General features: G+C 40.6%; 14 non-coding genes across 14 annotated transcripts; 2 read left to right on the top strand and 12 right to left on the bottom strand.

Moving 5' to 3' along the window:
- Window positions 1-689: 689 nt before the first annotated feature.
- Trnav-aac (transfer RNA valine (anticodon AAC)) lies at window positions 690-762 on the bottom strand. The gene has a single exon. It is a non-coding gene; the product is annotated as a tRNA-Val (tRNA).
- A 1,805-nt stretch (window positions 763-2,567) lies between these two features.
- Window positions 2,568-2,640, bottom strand: Trnav-cac (transfer RNA valine (anticodon CAC)). The gene has a single exon. It is a non-coding gene; the product is annotated as a tRNA-Val (tRNA).
- Window positions 2,641-4,779: 2,139 nt separating this feature from the next.
- On the bottom strand, window positions 4,780-4,853 carry Trnan-guu (transfer RNA asparagine (anticodon GUU)). The gene has a single exon. It is a non-coding gene; the product is annotated as a tRNA-Asn (tRNA).
- A 615-nt stretch (window positions 4,854-5,468) lies between these two features.
- Window positions 5,469-5,542, top strand: Trnat-agu (transfer RNA threonine (anticodon AGU)). The gene has a single exon. It is a non-coding gene; the product is annotated as a tRNA-Thr (tRNA).
- A 1,114-nt stretch (window positions 5,543-6,656) lies between these two features.
- Trnad-guc (transfer RNA aspartic acid (anticodon GUC)) lies at window positions 6,657-6,728 on the bottom strand. The gene has a single exon. It is a non-coding gene; the product is annotated as a tRNA-Asp (tRNA).
- Window positions 6,729-8,136: 1,408 nt separating this feature from the next.
- Window positions 8,137-8,208, bottom strand: Trnap-agg (transfer RNA proline (anticodon AGG)). Its single transcript has one exon. It is a non-coding gene; the product is annotated as a tRNA-Pro (tRNA).
- Window positions 8,209-10,237: 2,029 nt separating this feature from the next.
- On the bottom strand, window positions 10,238-10,309 carry Trnap-ugg (transfer RNA proline (anticodon UGG)). Its single transcript has one exon. It is a non-coding gene; the product is annotated as a tRNA-Pro (tRNA).
- A 632-nt stretch (window positions 10,310-10,941) lies between these two features.
- Window positions 10,942-11,015, bottom strand: Trnan-guu (transfer RNA asparagine (anticodon GUU)). The gene has a single exon. It is a non-coding gene; the product is annotated as a tRNA-Asn (tRNA).
- Window positions 11,016-11,630: 615 nt separating this feature from the next.
- Trnat-agu (transfer RNA threonine (anticodon AGU)) lies at window positions 11,631-11,704 on the top strand. Its single transcript has one exon. It is a non-coding gene; the product is annotated as a tRNA-Thr (tRNA).
- Window positions 11,705-12,819: 1,115 nt separating this feature from the next.
- Trnad-auc (transfer RNA aspartic acid (anticodon AUC)) lies at window positions 12,820-12,891 on the bottom strand. Its single transcript has one exon. It is a non-coding gene; the product is annotated as a tRNA-Asp (tRNA).
- A 773-nt stretch (window positions 12,892-13,664) lies between these two features.
- Trnav-aac (transfer RNA valine (anticodon AAC)) lies at window positions 13,665-13,737 on the bottom strand. The gene has a single exon. It is a non-coding gene; the product is annotated as a tRNA-Val (tRNA).
- Window positions 13,738-14,367: 630 nt separating this feature from the next.
- Window positions 14,368-14,439, bottom strand: Trnap-agg (transfer RNA proline (anticodon AGG)). Its single transcript has one exon. It is a non-coding gene; the product is annotated as a tRNA-Pro (tRNA).
- A 1,063-nt stretch (window positions 14,440-15,502) lies between these two features.
- On the bottom strand, window positions 15,503-15,575 carry Trnav-cac (transfer RNA valine (anticodon CAC)). The gene has a single exon. It is a non-coding gene; the product is annotated as a tRNA-Val (tRNA).
- Window positions 15,576-18,869: 3,294 nt separating this feature from the next.
- Trnan-guu (transfer RNA asparagine (anticodon GUU)) lies at window positions 18,870-18,943 on the bottom strand. Its single transcript has one exon. It is a non-coding gene; the product is annotated as a tRNA-Asn (tRNA).
- Between the last annotated feature and the right edge of the window lie 1,703 nt (window positions 18,944-20,646).

Raw genomic sequence — 20,646 nt, 5'->3', positions numbered from 1 at the left:
CTAAAGAGGGTGCCCTCTATAGGAATTAAATCAATTTAAGTTTTTTTTTAAGCGAACACACTGATTTCCTTAATTCTGTCTCAGTCCAAGTTTGTTGTCTGGAATCGGATAATTCCCTCATTATTACATACACCAAACACGCAGAAGATCACAGGTTCATCTCTTAAGTTTTGTCCTCTTTACATAGGAGGCAATTCACGCCTAAGATTATATTGTTATTCGAAGTTCGTTTAAAGATGAGTAATGCTTACACTTATAATGAGTATAACAAAAGACCTGGCCATTTTGATTATTGCTCAGCAGTCTGTCCGCTGACCGGTGACGTAACAGATTCTGGCCCTTAATTATGCTTGCACTCAAACCAGAGTAGAACAGAGCACACAGCAAGCAAACATCTGTGCATGGACAATGTACCCTTGTCGTGTGCTTTTGGGCTGTCACAACCATGTTATCCAACAGGAAATATAAGCAACCACGCAGGCCACTAAGTCTCGATGTTTCAAAAGCGTAGAACTTTTTAAAATAACTAAAGCTAAAAACAAAATATACGGAAACATTGATTATATTTGTTAATCTGCTGAGAGATATCCTATGTTAAAACAAAGCGCAAGAAAAAATGAGCCACGCGTTGCGACATAATAAGCCTTTATAAAAGAAAGAGAAAAGGTGACAACAAAAAGTATTTATTATGTTTCTGGCAGGGCTCGAACCTGCAACCTTCCGCGTGTTAGGCGGATGTGATAACCACTACACTACAGAAACTACCCTGCTAGGTTTGGGCCTCACAGAGCAGAAATTCTCTCTAGCCCCAGAAATGCATAGACTTAATTTCGACATGTTTGATGTTAAAACAACAGTTGGCGTAAAAACTGGACCCCGCCGCTGCATTTTAACTTGTTGTCCTTTCCCCACAACATTAGGATAGTAAAATCTGCTCATTGGGGTCATTCCTGAAACACATAAATGAAACAAAGTGCGGAGACACGCATTTAACCAGAAACCACAACCCGGAATACAGCCTTTCTAATCCCCCCTCTGCCCTCCCTAAAAACCATATGATCCTCAAATATTCTCTGCCCCTTCCCCACCCATTCCCATAGACAATAACTGATCCTTGAGCTCACCGAAAAAAAAGTAAGATGCATGGAAATTGATTTTGATTTACAAAAGACATTTCACCTCCCGTGTTCAGCCATTTCCTGTCTTTCAGAAGCATAAGGCGAGTCTTCGATAGGAAATATTTTCATAACTAAAATACACGAAAGCTTTCATTGAAAAAAGAGAAAACGCGAAGGTTTAGGGCTCTTGAAGAACAAGGAAATGAATACATATGAATTACACAACGTATGATAATACAATTTCCATACATTTTTCAGGGAAAGTTTGACAACTTCCAAATGGTTTTGACCAAAAGAGCCCACAACCGGGCGTCGAACCTGGGACCTCTCGCACCCTAAGCGAGAATCATGCCACTAGACCAACAGGCCGGTCAGTGTAGAAACGGTATTTTTGTTATTGATCTACTAAAAACGGGTGGATTGATACCTGTGTGCCATAACTTTGTCATGGATGGACTAGCGTTCCTGGACTTTCGATCAGCGTCGCATTTCGGATCATTTTTCAAGTTTAATTGAGGACTTGTTTAACTTGGGGGCGTATCCTCAGGCATAGTCAGTCAGGAGCCCATTACTTGGAGCCTTCAACTGCTCTATATTCTTGTCATGGCATTTTCACAGACAAGTCTATTTTTAGTTTGAATTTACCGCGAACTAGGACTCCCCACGAGAGCACATCGACCAATCAAGATTAGCGCCTGGTTAATTTCTAACTTTCTCGTTAATATATGGAAAGAAAAACAGCAGAGAGATGCAAGGCTTCTTGCAATAGTTCCAGTGCAGATTCACATGAACAAAGGCGTCCCAAGCTCACATCTCGATAAAAAGCAAACGACTGATTCATGTAAGCGTTACATGTTGTGTGACTCGGTGTTAACTTACGGAGAAACCGTTGATAATTTGAACATGCTATAAGGAGTAGCATAGGGAACGAAATATGGTCGATTTACAACGATAAATATTTCGAAATATGAACATTTTACACGTTAAGTCAAAATAATTTACGCACATCTTTTGTGTCCGTTGTGGTTTCCGGCGTTCTCTGCCGTTTTAAGCTTGCTTTACCGACTTTTTTAAGAGTTTCTTTAAGAGCCTTAAAGAGTCTTTGTGAGTTTCTTTTAAGAGTTTAATTTCTTTAAAAAAAAGAATTAGCCATTGTTATCAAAAGCCACCAAACCATGATAGAGTATGGTCGTATCATATATATGTTAACGCTTCTTGTTCCATCATTTCATTTTTCTATTTCTACAACCTGAGCTAAACAATAGTATGACTACTGCCTCACCTTATTTATGGAGGCAAATTTGTGGAAAGTGAAGATTTCCATAATGAATAAACAGGAGGGAAGAACAAACATCTGAAATGTGTTACATTCTTGGTCGAGGTAAAACTAAAGCATTTATTCTCTTGCTTCAAAGTTTTTCTAGAAAGAACTACAAAAGGTATTCACTATGTTTCTGGCAGGGCTCGAACCTGCGACCTTCCGCGTGTGAGGCGGACGTGATAACCACTACACTACAGAAACCTGTCACATATGTTATGTTAAACACTTAAATCTAATTTAATATGGCCTGTAGAGTATCGTTATCAGAGTTAATGCAACTAAATTCGGAAAAAAGCAAAAATAACCACCCTTCGGAATTCTTTTAAATTTGCCTGCGTTTAAATCAAGGGATGTTATTAACAACCGAGAAACTGACTTAAGGTAATAAAAATAAAAGATAACTTTGTCGTTTGTCTCACGATGTAGTCACGTGTGATGTAGATAGCCACGTTTCGACTGCATATTGCTAGTCTTCTTTAGGCGATGAGGTCGACTGGTCATGCGTCATCTCATAAAGCATGATGCTCTACTGTGATTAGTTGTTATTCAAAAGCTCTGATTGGTGTATTTCGATCCTTGCTGTTCACTCAATGATTTGCTGCCTCGGCGGTCCGCTGTCGCACGGCTCTCCTGTGTTTGTGTTTTTTTTTATCGTGGGTTTCCACGCTTCTGAAAATTCGATTCCACTATCCACTATGTTGTTAGGGTGAAGTCTTAATAAAAAAAAAAAAATATATATGAATTGCCTCTTTGACCCTGCGCGTGTAGTAACGATCAATAAACTTTACTTCGTTCCAGAGTAGCTTGTGTTCGGTGTTGTGGGCATGCTCTGAAACGGCGGAGGTCTCGGTACGGGCGAGTCGAATGTCTCGGTCGTACTCCTTAATTCTGTCTTGCATAGGTCTTCCAGTCTCTCCGATGTACACCTTGCCGCATTCACAGGGAATCCTGTAAACTACGCCATCCTGTTTAGCCGGGTCGACAGCCTATTTTGGTCGTACTAACTGAGATCTTAGCGTCGCCTCCGACATGAAAACAGCGCGTACGCCTTGTTCTTGTAGGCAACGTCGAAGCTGTCCGGACAGATCTTTGACATAAGGCAAAACCGCAGTAGCTTTGAACTCGTTGGCGGGTTCGGCACTGTTGTTTGGTTTTGCCTGGAGAAGACTAGCAGTATGCAGTCGAAATGTCGCGATCTACATCACACGTGACTACATCGAGAGACAAACTAAAAACTTATCTTTTATTGCTATTCACCACGATGAATAACCACAACTTTTTCTACGAAATGAATTAAGATAATGTTCCAGGTTCGGTACTCTTAACAGAAAAAAAGCAGAAGTAATGGGAGCTCTCTTTGAAATAACAAAATTCAGTGGTACGTTAAGGGCTTGTGAGGAACCAGAAACGGAAAACAAAATGAGATCTATCGTTTATGGTATTGCCGTCGTCATAAAGTTCTCCTCGGGAAGTTTGACTTACCGGTCTGTTAACTTCGGGAAGGTTCTCCAGTCGAACCCGGGACCTCTCGCACCCAAAGCGAGAATCATGCCACTAGACCAACAGGCCGGACATGTCAAATGTGGTTTAGGAAGGGTATTTTATTAATTGCTGTTATTAAAGCGGGTTGATTAACACCTGCGTCATGAACAGACTAGTGTTACGAGTGTTTTGATCATGGTCGCACTTCGGAACATTGTTCAAGTCTAAATGACAACCTTAAGACTGCAAAACAAGTTCTTTATCGGACGAAAGAATCAATAAATCCAAAGACGATCAATGGAATGCACTAATTGTCACTCAAGACTTGTGAGAGCTTCATCCTACAGAGGAGTCAGACCTCGAAGAGAGCCTCGGACAGAAGGCTCTAAAGAAAGTACCAGAACTCTACCACAGCGAACAGCTTCTCAAAGTTTACCTAGCTCCTGGTAAGGTAGTTGCATTTGAAAGAGGAGCTGTGCGTGCCATCCTCAACGTCAGGCAGAAACCCGCAAATAAGTCACCACTGCTCCACCATCAATCTCACCAATGAAACAAGCTTCTCCAAGTGACAATTAGGGTGCGTACATCCCACACTGAAGGAAAGGTAATGAAGACAGACAGGAAATGAAGCCCACCCTTCAAATTATGCAAATTGAAGTATTCCAGTCTACTTTTGTCTTTTTCAGCTTAATGGTAAAGGCGTGACGACACTTGATTTCCAACACGTGAGCATGTGAGCGCCACAGCTGGTAACTCTGTAACAGCTAACACAACGGTTAATATTTTTTTACTGAGAAATGAGCCATGTAAAACATGCAACAAGGAAACAAAAGGGTGTGACGTACAGGTGTAAAATGCCGTCCCCGGGTGGGCTTGAACCACCAACCTTTCGGTTAACAGCCGAACGCGCTAACCGATTGCGCCACGGAGACAACTGAGTATATTTTGCCGTTAAGGAGTAGATTGTGTTTGCTAAATCTTAGATGTTTAGAGTCTTTAGAAAAATGACGAATGTATCAATTTTATACTTATCAATTTTCGGTATCAATCGATAGCAAGAGAAGGGAGGTCGTTCATCATAAAAGTTTCATCTAATCCCAGTTCCACCGCGGCTTTCGTGTAGTTCACTCAGGGATAGGTTGTTAGTATCAATAGGGGGTCAGAACATTTTCCACAGTTTCGTATTTTGTTTCGTAATTTGTTTAGGTGTATGATACCTTGAAGTTTACAGACGGTTTCAAACTACATTCCTCAATTTTTTCGATGCCTTTGCCATAACTGAAGTAATGATCCCTGGACTGTGTTTTGGGTTTAAGAACTGTATGAAGCTCTCTATCATCCAACAACGACAAGCACCAGTTGCCACTCACGTTTTGAAGGCAGCTTTAGCAAGTATGTCCTAACAGAATTAAGGCATTTTTATATTATTGCCTTGCTATATCCGCCTCGAATTCCTCGGTTTTTTGTCAAACGCACAGAAAACTTCTTCGCTGTTTGGCCGGCTCCATCTCAAAAATTAACCCCTCTACAACACCATATCCTAGAGAGGCGCCGTAGCTCAGTTGGTTAAAGCGCCTGTCTAGTAAACAGGAGGTCATGGGTTCAAATCCCATCGGTACCTTTCGTTTTTCTTTTTGTCATAATTCTATCTAATATACTTTCATAAATTGTCCCGTTTCCTGTGTCAAAAAACACTGGTAACAAGAGTGGTTCGAAAATAATGAAGACCGAAATAAAGCTCACTGCGTCAAAAAAAACAGAAAAAAACAGAAAATCACAAACGTTCAACATGGAGTTAAAAAAAAAAAAAAAACAACTGCCTGAATCTTCTCAAACACAAGTCAACAGAAAACTAGTGGCAAGTAGCCGAGCTTAAACAATGGAAACTCAACTCCTCAAGGGTACTCAGAACTTTTCCTTTGTCCAAAAGCTAAAAAAAAACATATTTCTCCATCTCACCACCAAACTTAGTATTTACTATCTTTCTTATTCTATTTACACGCAGGACCCTTTCAACATTGTTAATCTTAGCAGTATGCATGACAAATGTCACATGTGGACCAAGCGATGACCCAGTGCAGCGTTGTGTCCTTGTGGCTCAGGGCTAGAGAATCGGAGGGCGGAGTCCGAAGATCTATAAGGTTCAGCTTCTCGTGAGGACTCAGAACTTTTTCGTTTTCCTAAGCTTGAGACAAGACAAAAATAAAACATCTTTCTGTCAGGGAAACTTAATAGGACGAAGAACCTTTTTTTTATTACATAAACAGCTTTAAACCCTCTTTTTACCAGCTCAAAAAGGTTCCGATCGATAGCAGAACCTGGATCAAATTTACTCCATGGCATGGCTCGAACCCGCGCCCTTACGCGTATCAGGCTGACGTGTAACCTCTGTACTTCGAAAGCCAAACGCACATATTCCTTTTAAATTATCGAAGCTATTTCAATATGGCCTGTTCAGTATCGTTATCAAATTTAACCGTAACTCAATTCGAAAAGCCCATTAGAAGCCAGTTTAATGAAATCTTATCATAGATATCAAGTCGGTGACGTTAATATGGCGCAAAAGAGATTTTCGTGTTGACAGCACTGCGTAAGCTCACTGTTTGTTATCGCTTCCTTATGTTCATGAAAAACGAGTTGATTTCTGAATTAAAGAAAACTAATTTCAAAACTTTTAGCCTGCAGGGAAAAGTTGATATTTGGAAAATATGGTTAAGCACAAAAGCGGTACGCGTCTCCCCGGCGGGGAATCGAACCCCGGTCTCCCGCGTGACAGGCGGGGATACTCACCACTATACTACCGAGGATGTCGTTATGTGTGTAATGTAAATACTATTATGTTAATAACTGGATTTATTAACATTTGATACGTCTTGTCCTTTCTGTTGCCAAGACTAACCTGGCTAAAGAGGGTGCCCTCTGTAGGAATTAAATCATTTTAAGTGTTTTTTTTTTAGCGAACGCACTGATTTCCTTAATTCTGTCTCAGTCCAAGTTTGTTGTCTGGAAATGGATAATTCCCTCATTATTACATACATCAAACACGCAGAAGATCACAGATTCATCTCTTAAGATTTGTCCTCTTTATGTAGGAGGCAATTCACTCCTAAGAGTGTATTGTTATTCGAAGTTCGCTTAAAGATGAGTAACGCTTACACTTATAATGAGTATAACAAAAGACGTGGCCATTTTGATTATTGCTCAGTAGTCTGTCCGCTGACCGGTGACGTAATAGATTCTGGCTCATAATTATGCTTGCACTCAAAGCAGAGTAGAACAGAGCACACAGCAGTCAAACATCTGTGCAAGTCAAACATCTGTGCATAGACAACGTACCCTTGTCGTGTGCTTTTGGGCTGTCACAACCATGTTGTCCAACAGGAAATATAGGCAACCACGCAAGCGACTAAGTCTCGATGTTTCAAAAACGTAGAACTTTTTAAGATAACTAAAGCTAAAAACAAAATATACTTTAACATAGACTATATATATTGGTTAACCTGCTGAGAGATATCCTACGTTAAAACAAAGCGTAAGAAAAAATGAGCCACGCGTTGCGACATAATAAGCCTTATAAGCCCATATTATTATTATTATTATTATTATTATTATTATTATTCGACATGTTTGATGTTAAAACAACAGTTGGCGTAAAAACTGGACCCCGCCGCTGCATTTTAACTTGTTGTCCTTTTCCCACAACGTTAGGATAGTAAAATCTGCTCATTGGGGTCATTCCTGAAACACATAAACGAAACGAAGTGCGGAGATACGCATTTAACCAGAAACCACAACCTGGAATACAGCCTTTCTGATCCCCCCCCTCCGCCCTCCCTAAAAACCATATGATCCTCAAATATTCTCTGCTCCTATCCCCCCCCTCCCAATAGACAATAACTGATCCTTGAGCTCACCGAAAAAAAAGTAAGATGCATGGAAATTGATTTTGATTTACAAAAGACATTTCACCTCCCGTGTTCAGCCATTTCCTGTCTTTCAGAAGAATAAGGCGAGTCTTCGATAAGAAATATTTTCATAACTAAAATACACGAAAGCTTTCATTGAAAAAAGAAAAAACGCGAAGGTTTAGGGCTCTTGAAGAACAAGGAAATGAATACATATGAATTACACAACGTATGGTAATACAACTTCCATACATTTTTCAGGGGAAGTTTGACAACTTCCAAATGGTTTTGACCAAAAGAGCCCACAGCCGAGCCTCTCCGGGAGTCGAACCCGGGACCTCTCGCACCCTAAGCGAGAATCATGCCACTAGACCAACAGGCCGGTCAGTGTAGAAACGGTATTTTTATTATTGATCTACTAAAAACGAGTGGATTGATACCTGTGTGCCATAACTTTGTCATGGATGGATTGGCGTTCTTGGACTTTCGATCAGAGTCGCATTTCTGATCATTTTTCAAGTCTGATTGAGCACTTGTTTAACTTGGGGGCGTATCCTCAGGCATAAGAGGAGTCAGGAGCCCATTACTTGGAGCCTTCAACTGCTCCATATTTTTGTCACGGCGTTTTCACAGACAAGTCTATTTTCAGTTTGAATTTACTGCGAACTAGGACTCCCCACGAGAGCACATCGACCAATCAAGATTAGCGCCTGGTTAATTTCTAACTTTACTCGTTAATAATGGAACGAAAAACAGCAGAGAGATGCAAGGTTTCTTGCCATAGTTCGAGTGCAGATTCACATGAACAAAGGCGTCCCAAGCTCACATCTCGATAAAAAGCAAACGACTGATTCATGTAAGCGTTACATGTTGTGTGACTCGGTGTTAACTTATGGAGAAACCGTTGATAATTTGAACATGCTATAAGGAGTAGCATAGGGAACGAAATATGGTCGATTTACAACGATAAATATTTCGAAATATGAACATTTTACACGTTAAATCAATAGAAGTTACTCACATCTTTTGTGTCCGTTGTGGTTTCCGGCGTTCTCTGCCGTTTTAAGCTTGCTTTACCGACTTTTTTAAGAGTTTCTTTAAGAGCCGTAAAGAGTCTTTGTGAGTTTCTTTTAAGAGTTTAATTTCTTTAAAAAAGCGAATCAGCCATTGTTATCAAAAGCCACCAAACCATGATGGAGTATGGTCGTATCATATATATGTTAACGCTTCTTGTTCCATCATTTCATTTTTCTATTTCTACAACCTGACCTGAACAATAGTATGACTACTGCCTCACCATATTTATGGAGGCAAATTTGTGGAAAGTGAAGATCTCCATTACGAATAAACAGGAGGAAAAGAACAAACATCTGAAATGTGTTACATTCTTGGTTGAGGTAAAACTAAAGCATTTATTCTCTTGCTTCAAAGTTTTTCTAAAAGTATGTTTCTGGCTGGTGCATTTCGATCCTTGCTGTTCACTCAATGATTTGCTCCCTCGGCGGTCCGCTGTCGCACGGCTCTCCTGTTGTTATGTTTTTTTTTTTATCGTGGGTTTCCACGCTTCTGAAATTTCTATCCATTATGATGTTAGGGTGAAGTCTTATATGAATGGCCTCTTTGACCCTGCGCGTGTAGTAATACACGATCAATAAACTTTACTTCCTTTACTTTACTTCCAGAGTGGCTTGTGTCCGGTGTTGTGGGCATGCTCTGAAACGGCGGAGGTCTCGGTACGGGCGAGTCGAATGTCTCGATCGTGCTCCTTAATTCTGTCTTGCATAGGTCTTCCAGTCTCTCCGATGTACACCTTGCCGCATTCACAGGGAATCCTGTAAACTACGCCATCCTGTTTAGCCGGGTCGACAGCCTATTTTGGTCGTACTAACTGAGATCTTAGCGTCGCCTCCGACATGAAAACAGCGCGTACGCCTTGTTCTTGTAGGCAACGTCGAAGCTGTCCGGACAGATCTTTGACATAAGGCAAAACCGCAGTAGCTTTGAACTCGTTGGCGGGTTCGGCACTGTTGTTTGGTTTTGCCTGGAGAAGACTAGCAGTATGCAGTCGAAATGTCGCGATCTACATCACACGGGACTACATCGAGAGACAAACTAAAAACTTATCTTTTATTGCTATTCACCACGATGAATAACCACAACCTTTTCTACGAAATGAATTAAGATAATGTTCCAGGTTCGGTACTCTTAACAGAAAAAAAAACAGAAGTAATGGGAGCTCTCCTTGAAAAAACAAAATTCAGTGGTACGTTAAGGGCTTGTGAGCAACCAGAAACGGAAAACAAAATGAGATCTATCTTTTATGGTATTGCCGTCGTCATAAAGTTATCTAAGGGAAGTTTGACCAACCAGTCTGTTAATTTCGAGCAAGTTTTCCAAAAGGAGGAACTATCGGGCCTGTCCGGGAGTCGAACCCGGGACCTCTCGCACCCAAAGCGAGAATCATGCCACTAGACCAACAGGCCGGAGATATCACATGTGGTTTAGGAAGGGTATTTTATTCATTGCTGCTATTAAAACGAGTGGATTAACACCTGCGTCATGAACAGACTAGAGTTACTGGTGTTTTGATCATGGTCGCACTTCGGAATATTTTTCAAGTCTAAATGACAACCTCAGCCGGTTTACAAGGAGTGTACATTAAAGGAGGTATTATCACAGCGAACGGCTTCTCAAAGTTTACCTAGCTCCTGGTAAGGTAGTTGCATTTGAAAGAGGAGCTGTCCGAGCCCACCTCTATGTCAGGCAGAAACCCGCAAATAAGTCACCACTGCTCCACCATCAATCTCACCAATGAAACAAGCTTCTTCAAACAAATGACAGTTAGGGTGCGTACATCCCACACTAAAGGACAAATAATGAAGACAGATAGGAAATGAAGCCCAGCCTTCGAATTATGAAAACTGAAGTATTCCAGTCTACTTTTGTCTTTTTCGGCTTAATGGTAAATGCGTGACTGCACTTGATTTCCAACACGTGAGCATCTGAGTGCCACAGCTAGTAACAGCTAACAGAACGGTTAATATTTTTTACCGAGAAATGGGCCATATAAAACATGCAACAAGAAAACAAAATGGTTAGCTGAGGTGTAAATTATCGTCCCCGGGTGGGCTTGAACCACCAACCTTTCGGTTAACAGCCGAACGCGCTAACCGATTGCGCCACGGAGACGACCGATTATGTGTTACTATTAAGGAGTACATTGTGTTTGCTAAATCTTAGATGTTTAGAGTCTTTAGAAAAATGACGAATGTATCAGTTTTATAATTATCACTTTTCGGTATTAATCGATAGCAAAGGAGGGAATTCGTTCATCATAAAAGTTTCATCTAATCCCAGTTCCACCGCGGCTTTCGTGTAGTTCACCCTTGGATAGGTTGTTAGTATCAATAGGGGGTCAGAACATTTTCCACTGTTTCGTATTTTGTTTCGTAATTTGTTTAGGTGTATGATACATTGAAGTTTACAGACGGTTGTAAACTACATTCCTCAATTTTTTCGCTGCCTTTGCCATAACTGAAGTAATGATCCCTGGACTGTGTTTTGGGTTTAAGAACTGTATGAAGCTCTATATCATCCAACAACGACAAGCACCAGTTGCCACTCACGTTTTGAAGGCAGCTTTTAGCAAGTATGTCCTAACAGAATTAAGGCATTTTTATATCATTGCCTTGCTATATCAGCCTCGCATTCTTCGGTTTTTTTTCAAACGCACAAAAAACTTCTTAGCTGTTTGGCCGGCTCCATCTCAAAAATTAACCCCTCAACAACACCATCTCCAAGAGAGGCGCCGTAGCTCAGGTGGTTAGCGCGCCTGTCTAGTAAACAGGAGGTCATGGGTTCAAACCCCATCGGTACCTTTCGTTTTTCTTTTTGTCATAATTCTATCTAATATACTTTCATAAATTGTCCCGTTTCCTGTGTCAAAAAACACTGGTAACAAGAGTGGTTCGAAAATAATGAAGACCGAAATAAAGCTCACTGCGTCAGAAAAAAACAGAAAATCACAAACGTTCAACATGGAGTTAAAAAAAACAACAACAACTGCCTGAATCTTCTCAAACACAAGTCAACAGAAAACTAGTGGCAAGTAGCCGAGCTTAAACAAGGGAAACTCAATTCCTCAAGGGTACTCAGAACTTTTCCTTTGTCCAAAAGCTCAAAAAAAACATATTTCTCCATCTCACCACCAAACTTAGTATTTACTATCTTTCTTACTCTATTTACACGCAGGAGCCTTTCGACATTGTTAATCTTAGCAGTATGCAGGACACATGTCACATGTGGACCAAGCGATGACCCAGTGCAGCATTGTGTCCTTGTGTCCTCAGGGCTAGAGAATCCGAGGGTGGAATCCGAAGATCTAAGGCTTAGCTTCTCGTGAGGACTCAGAACTTTTCCGTTTTCCTAAGCTTAAGACAAGACAAAAAAGACATCTTTCTCTCAGGGAAACTTAATGGGACGAAGAACAATTTTTTTTACTACATAAACAGCTTTAAACCCTCTTTTTACCAGCTCAAAAAGGTTCCGATCGATAGCAGAACCTGGATCAAATTTACTCCATGGCATGGCTCGAACCCGCAACCTTTCGCGTATCAGGCTGACGTATAACATCTTTACTTCGGAAGCCAAACGCACATATTCCTTTTAAATTTCGAAGCTATTTCAATATGGCCTGTTCAGTATCGTTATCAGATTTAACCGTAACTCAATTCGAAAAGCCCATTAGAAGCCAGATTTAATGAAATCTTATCATAGATATCAAGTCGGTGACGTTAATATGACGCAAAATAGAGACAGCACTGCGTAAGCTTTTGTAGTTCCTCTACTGTAGCTCACTGTTTGTTATCGCTTCCTTATGTTCATGAAAAAACGAGTTGATTTCGGAATTAAAGAAAACTAATTTCAAAACTTTAAGCCTGCAGGGAAAATTTGATATTTGGAAAATATGGTTAAGCACAAAAACGGTACACGTCTCCCCGGCGGGGAATCGAACCCCGGTCTCCCGCGTGACAGGCGGGGATACTCACCACTATACTACCGAGGATGTCACACTAAACATGGTGTAAATACTATATTTTTAATAAGTGGATTTATTAATATTTAATACGTCTTTAGTCTTTTCTGTTGCCAAGACTAACCTGGATAAAGAGGGTGCCCTCTGTTGGAATTAAATCATTTTAAGTGTTTTTTTAGCGAACGCACTGATTTCCTTAATTCTGTCTCAGTCCAAGTTTGTTGTCTGGAATCGGATAATACACCAAACACGCAGAAGATCACAGGTTCATCTCTTAAGTTTTGTCCTCATTATGTAGGAGGCAATTCACGCCTAAGATTGTATTGTTATTCGAAGTTCGCTTAAAGATGAGTAATGCTCACACTTATAATGAGTATAACAAAAGACGTGGCCATTTTGATTACTGCTCAGTAGTCTGTCCGCTGCCGGGGACATAACAGATTCTGGCTCATAATTAAGCTTGCACTCAAACCAGAGTAGAACAGAGCACACAGCAGTCAAACATCTGTGCATGGACAATGTACCCTTATCGTTTGCTTTTGGGCTGTCACAACCATGTTGTCCAACAGGAAATATAAGCAACCACGCAAGCCACTAAGTCTCGATGTTTCAAAAACGTAGAACTTTTTAAGATAACTGAAGCTAAAATAAAAATATACGATAACATAGATTATATATATTGGTTAATCTGCTGAGAGATATCCTACGTTAAAACAAAGCGTAAGAAAAAATGAGCCACGCGTTGCGACATAATAAGCCTTTATAAAAGAAGGACAAAAGGTGACTACAAAAGGTATTCACTATGTTTCTAGCAGGGCTCGAACCTGTGACCTTCCGCGTGTTAGGCGGATGTGATAACCACTACACTACAGAAACTCACAGAGCACAGATTGTCTTTAGCCCCTGAAATGCATAGACTTAATTATAATTTCGACATGTTTGATGTTAAAACAACAGTTGGCGTAAAAACTGGACCCCGCCGCTGCATTTTAACTTGTTGTCCTTTTCCCACAACGTTAGGATAGTAAAATCTGCTCATTGGGGTCTTTCCTGAAACATAAAAACAAAACAAAGTGCGGAGATACGCATTTAACAAGAAACTGCAACCCGGAATACAACCTTTCTGATCCCCCCTCCGCCCTCCCTAAAAACCATATGATCCTCAAATATTCTCTGCCCCTTTCCCCTCCCCCCCCTCCCAATAGACAATAACTGATCCTTGAGCTTATCGAAAAACAAGTAAGATGCATGGAAATGCACCTCCCGTGTTCAGCCATTTCCTGTCTTTCAGAAGCATAAGGCGAGTCTTCGATAAGAAATATTTTCATAACTAAAATACACGAAAGCTTTCATTGAAAAAAGAAAAAACGCGAATGTTTAGGGCTCTTGAAGAACAAGGAAATGAATACATATGAATTACACAACGTATGGTAATACAATTTCCATACATTTTTCAGGCAAAGTTTGACAACTTCCAAATGGTTTTGACCAAAAGAGCCCACAACCGGGCCTGTCCGGGAGTCGAACCCGGGACCTCTCGCACCCTAAGCGAGAATCAGACCACTAGACCAAAAGGCCGGTCAGTGTAGAAGCGGTATTTTTATTATTGATCTACTAAAAACGGGTGGATTGATACCTGTGTGCCATGACTTTATCATGGATGGACTGGTGTTCCTGGACTTTCGATCAGCGTCGCATTTTTGATCATTTTTCAAGTTTAATTGAGCACTTGTTTAACTTGGGGGCGTATCCTCAGGCATAAGAGGAGTTAGGAGCCCATTACTTGGAGCCTTCAACTGCTCTATATTTTTGTCATGGCATTTTCACAGACAAGTCTATTTTTAGTTTTAATTTACCGCGAACTAGGACTCCCCACGAGAGCACATCGACCAATCAAGATTAGCACCTGGTTAATTCCTAACTTTCTCGTTAATATATCTAAAGAAAAACAGCAGAGAGATGCAAGGCCTCTTGCGATAGTTCGAGTGCAGATTCACATGAACAAAGGCGTCCCAAGCTCACATCTCGATAAAAAGCAAACGACTGATTCATGTAAGCGTTACATGTTGTGTGACTCGGTGTTAACTTACGGAGAAACCGTTGATAATTTGAACATGCTATAAGGAGTAGCATGGGGAACGAAATATGGTCGATTTACAACGATAAATATTTCGAAATATGAACATTTCAAACGTTAAATCAATAGAATTTACTCACATCTTTTGTGTCCGTTGTGGTTTCCGGCTTTCTCTGCCGTTTTAAGCTTGCTTTACCGACTTTTTTAAGAGTTTCTTTAAGAGCCTTAAAGAGTCTTTGTGAGTTTCTTTTAAGAGTTTAATTTCTTTAAAAAAAAAGAATTAGCCATAGTTATCAAAAGCCACCAAACCATGATGGAGTATGGTCGTATCAAATATATGTTAATGCTTCTTGTTCCATCATTTCATTTTTCTATTTCTACAACCTGACCTGAACAATAGTATGACTACTTCCTCACCATATTCATGGGGGTAAATTTGTGGAAAGTGAAGATTTCCATAATGAATAAACAGGAGGGAAGAACAAACATCTGAAATGTGTTACATTTTTTGTCGAGGTAAAAATAAAGCGTTTATTCTCTTGCTTAAAAGTTTCTCTAAAAGTATGTTTCTGGCAGGGCTCGGACCTGCGACCTTCCGCGTGTGAGGCGGACGTGATAACCACTACACTACAGAAACATGATATATATATATATATAAATATATAATCTAATTTAATCTAATTTAATATGGCCTGTAGAGTATCGTTATCAGAGTTAATGCAACTAAATTCGGCAAAGAGCAAAAATAACCGCCCTTCGGAATTCTTTTAGATTTGCCTGTGTTTAAATCAAGGGATATTATTAACAACCGAGAAACTGACTTAAGGTAATAAAAAAAAAAAGATAACTTTGTCGTTTGTCTCACGATGTAGTCACGTGTGATGTAGATCGCCACGTTTCGACTGCATACTGCTAGTCTTCTTTAGGCGATGAGGTCGACTGGTCATGCGTCATCTCATAAAGCATGATGCTCTACTGTGATTAGTTGTTATTCAACAGAATAAAGGGATAAGTTTCTAAAGAAACTGTGGTGCTGCGTCGGTGGGAGAGTATAGCAGGTAATTTAGTGTTAACAACTGGGTTGAAAACGTAACAGTTAGCCACCGTAAAGGGTAAAAAAGCTGACGTTTCGAGCGTTAGCCCTTCGTCAATCGTTCTGACGAAGGGATAACGCTCGAAACGGTGGCTAATTTACGTTTTCAACCCAGTTGTTAACACTAAATTACCTGTTATTCAACAGCTCTGATTGGTGTATTTTGATCCTTGCCGTTCACTCAATGATTTGCTCCCTCGGCGGTCCGCTGTCGCACGGCTCTCCTGTTGTTGTGTTTTTTTTTTTATCGTGGGTTTCCACGCTTCTAAAATTTCTATTCCACTATCCGCTATGTTGTTAGGGTGAGGTCTTATATGAATTGCCTCTTTGACCTTGCGCGTGTAGTAATATGGGTCACGATCAATAAACTTTACTTCGTTCCAGAGTGGCTTGTGCCCGGTGTTGTGGGCATGTTCTCAAACGGCGGAGGTCTCGGTACGGGCGAGTCGAATGTCTCGATCGTGCTCTTCAATTCTGTCTGCATAGGTCTTCCAGTCTTTCCGATGTACACCTTGCGGCATTCACAGGGAATCCTGTAAACTACGCCATCTTGTTTAGCCGGGTCGACAGCGTCTTTTGGTCGTACCAACTGAGATCTTAGCGTAGTCTCCGACTTGAAAACAGCGCGTACGCCTTGTTGTCTTAGGCAACGGCGAAGCTGTTCGGACAGACCTTTGACATAAGGTAAAACCGCAGTAGCTTTGAACTCTTTGGCGGGTTCGGCACTGTTGTTTGGTTTTGCCTGAAGAAGACTAGCAGTATGCAGTCGAAATGTCGCGATCTACATCACACGTGACTACGTCGTGAGACAAACGAAAAACACGATGAATAACCACAACCTTTTCTGCGAAATGAATTCCGGTAATGTTTCAAGTTCGGTACTCTCAACAGAAAAAAAAAACAGAAGTAATGGGAGCTCTCCTTGAAAAAACAAAATTCAATGGTTAAGGGCTTGTGAGGAACCAGAAATGGAAAACAAAAGTTTAAAGTTTATTGCTTGATTTGAACAAAAGCTGGCAGAATTAGTGACTCTACGTACAAAATGTTATACAGTAGTGACGGCTTATGTCCACGTTTTTATGGCTTACCTAAAATTCATAAACCGGGAATTCCTTTGAGACCCATTGTCTCTTTTGTTAATTCTCCGACTTATGCAATTTCTGGTTATCTTGCGAGAATTTTGTCGCCTGTTGTTGGGAATACTGATTACACTGTCAAAAATTCCTGCGAATTTACGGATTTCATAAGAGATAAAACTCTTGACGCTTGTGAAGAATTAGTATCTTTCGACGTTGTTTCGCTCTTCACTAAAATCCCAGTTGATCTTGCCGTTAAGGTTGCGGAGGAAAGACTCAGAGAAGATGCTTCCCTAGGACAAAGAACTTCTTTGCCTGTGGAGGATATTATTCATCTGCTGTCTTTTTGCCTCAAAACCACGCAATTTACATATAACGGCACATACTATCAACAAGTTTTGGTACAGCTATGGGTTCGCCTGTTTCTGCTGTCATTGCTAACATGGTAATGGAAGACGTGGAACAAAGGGCCTTAGCCACTTCACCGGTTAAACCCTTTTTCTGGAAACGATATGTCGATGATGTTATTTCTGCGGTATCCGGAAATGAAGCGGAGCGCCTCTTGTCGCATTTGAATTCAGTAGAGCCGTCGATCCAATTCACCCTTGAACGTGAAAAGGATAGACATTTGCCCTTTCTTGATTTAAATGTGCCTAGAGGGGTTCAGGGTAATTTAGAGACAAGTGTCTGCCGTAAACCCACCCACACCGACAAATACCTCGCTTTCGATTCTCACCATCCTATTTGCCATAAAAAGTCTGTAGCCAAAACTTTACTTAGGAGGGCTGATTGTCTACCATCATCACTCGATTCGAAGGCTGAGGAGAGGAAATATGTTTCCAATGTCCTAAAGGCAAATGGCTATACAAAAACTTTTCTCCGTAACTGCCAAAAACCAGTTACAAATAGTAACGCTCTTGATGAAAGGGAACCAGCGACTGGTTTTGCTGTTATTCCTTACATACAGGATGTTACTGAACCCATCAAGAGAATTTTGAATAGCCACAACGTTAAAGTTGCTCAAAAACCTTTTCAGATTTTGGGGCATATTTTCGCCAAACCTAAGGATCCTGTCACGAAAGAACAACGAACCGACGCCATTTATTCTATTCCTTGCAATGACTGTGATAACGAATACATCGGACAGACCAAACGCCAGTTTGGTACACGGTTAAAAGAGCACCAAAAAGCGGTTTTTCTTTGCAAAAAGGAAAATTCAGCTTTATCGGAGCATACTTGCCTAACCAACCATACAATTGGGTGGGATAATTCTAAAATTATCACCACTAATCGGCGTTACCACCAGCGCCTTTGTTTGGAGGCTTGGCACATTAACTCCGCCCACGCTCCTTTAAATCGTGACGATGGCGGTCTGCTTCCTAACGCCTATTTACACCTCGTCAGAAAAAAAAGGCCGCTAATTAGTGATCATATAAAAGGACCTCTTGTTGCAGCTTTTAGATCACCCCTGATGAAGGCACTAGACAGGAGTGTCGAAACGTTGGGTCTATGAATTGTAACTTCTTCGGTTACATTCATTAAATCTGCAAACCAGTGTAGCTTCAAACTATGTCTGATTGTCCACCTGGTTGCCGTGTGAACTTTAATATATTTTAAAATGAGATCTATGATTTAAGGTATTGCCGTTATCATAAAGTTATCCTCGGGAAGTTTGACTTACCGGTTAATATTTTTTACCGAGAAATGGGCCATATAAAACATGCAACAAGAAAACAAAAGGGTTGGCTGAGGTGTAACATATCGTCCCCGAGTGGGCTTGAACCACCAACCTTTCGGTTAACAGCCGAACGCGCTAACCGATTGCGCCACGGAGACGACCGAATATGTGTTACCATTAAGGAGTAGATTGTGTTTGCTAAATCTTAGATGTTTGGAGTCTTTAGAAAAATGACGAATGTATCAGTTTTATAATTATCAATTTTCGGTATTAATCGATAGCAAAGGAGGGAATTCGTTCATCATAAAAGTTTCATCTAATCCCAGTTCCACCGCGGCTTTCGTGTAGTTCACTCAGGAATAGGTTGTTAGTATCAATAGGGGGTCAGAACATTTTCCACTGTTACATATTTTGTACCGTGACTGAGTCACGTATTTGTTTAGGTTTATGATACCTTGAAGTTTACAGACGGTTGTAAACTACATTCCTAAGATTTTTGCTGCCTTTGCCATATAGTAATGATCCTGGACTGTGTTTTGGGTTTAAGAACTGTATGAAGCTCTCTATCATTCAACAACGACAAGCACAGTTGCCACTCACGTTTTGAAGGCAGCTTTTGGCAAGCATGTCCTAACAGAATTAAGACATTTTTATATCATTGCCTTATGTCAGCCTCGCATTCCTCGGTTTTTTTGTCAAACCCACAAAAATCTTCTTAACTGTTTGGCCGGCTCCATCTAAAATCTAATCCCTCCAAGCGAGGCGCCGTAGCTCAGGAGGTCATGGGTTCAAATCCCATCGGTGCCTTTCGTTTTTCTTTTTGTCATAATTTTTATCTCGTATACTTTCATAAATTGTCCCGTTTCCTGTGTCAAAAAACACTGGTAACAAGAGTGGTTCGAAAGTAATGAAGACCAAAATAAAGCTCACTGCGTCAGAAAAAAAAAACAGAAAATCACAAACATTCAACATGGAGTTAAAAAAAACAACAACTGCCTGAATCTTCTCAAACACAAGTCAACAGAAAACTAGTGGCAAGTAGCCGAGCTTAAACAAGGGAAACTCAATTCCTCAAAGGTACTCAGAGCTTTTCCTTTGTCCAAAAGCTCAAAAAAAACATATTTCTCCATCTCACCACCAAACTTAGTATTTACTATCTTTCTTATTCTATTTACACGCAGGAGCCTTTCGACATTGTTAATCTTAGCACTATGCAGGACACATGTCACATGCGGACCAAGCGATGACCCAGTGCAGCGTTGTGTCATTGTGGCTCAGGGCTAGAGAATTTTATTGCTGCAAGGGGGAAATAAAGTTTATCCTCAGAGGATCGCTAGTGATACCATAGTGAAATGCTACACCCGTCCGCTTATGATCTGAAGTAAGTACATCAAGAGAGGATAACCTCTCTTGGCTACGTTTTTTTTATGAATTGAAGCATTTATTAAGACTCTATTGCTTTAAAAAAAATTCTTTTTCGAGAAAAAATTGTTTCTGGCATGGCTCGAGCCTGCGATCTTCCATGTATCAGGCTGACGTGCAACCTCTTTCCTTCGGCAGCCAAACGCACATATTCCATTTAAGTTTTCGAAGCTATTTCCTATTTCAATATGGCCTGTTAAGTATCGTTATTAGATTTAAACATAACTCAATGCGAAAAAGCCCAGTAGGAGCCAGATTTAATGATCTCCTTTCATAGATATCAAGTCGGTGACGTTAATATGGCGCGAAAGAGATTTTCGTGTTGACAGCACTGCGTAATCTTTTGTAATTCCTGTACTGTAGCTCACTGTTTATTGATATCGCTTTCTTATGTTCATGAAAAAACAACTTGATCTCGGAAATACGGTTAAACACTAAA

This window comes from Pocillopora verrucosa, chromosome 14 (genome assembly GCF_036669915.1).
Source record: "Pocillopora verrucosa isolate sample1 chromosome 14, ASM3666991v2, whole genome shotgun sequence".
In the NCBI taxonomy this organism is placed as follows: Eukaryota; Metazoa; Cnidaria; class Anthozoa; order Scleractinia; family Pocilloporidae; genus Pocillopora; species Pocillopora verrucosa.
The sequence above is the reverse complement of the archived record's forward strand: the minus strand, read 5'-3'. Positions and strand labels throughout refer to the sequence as shown.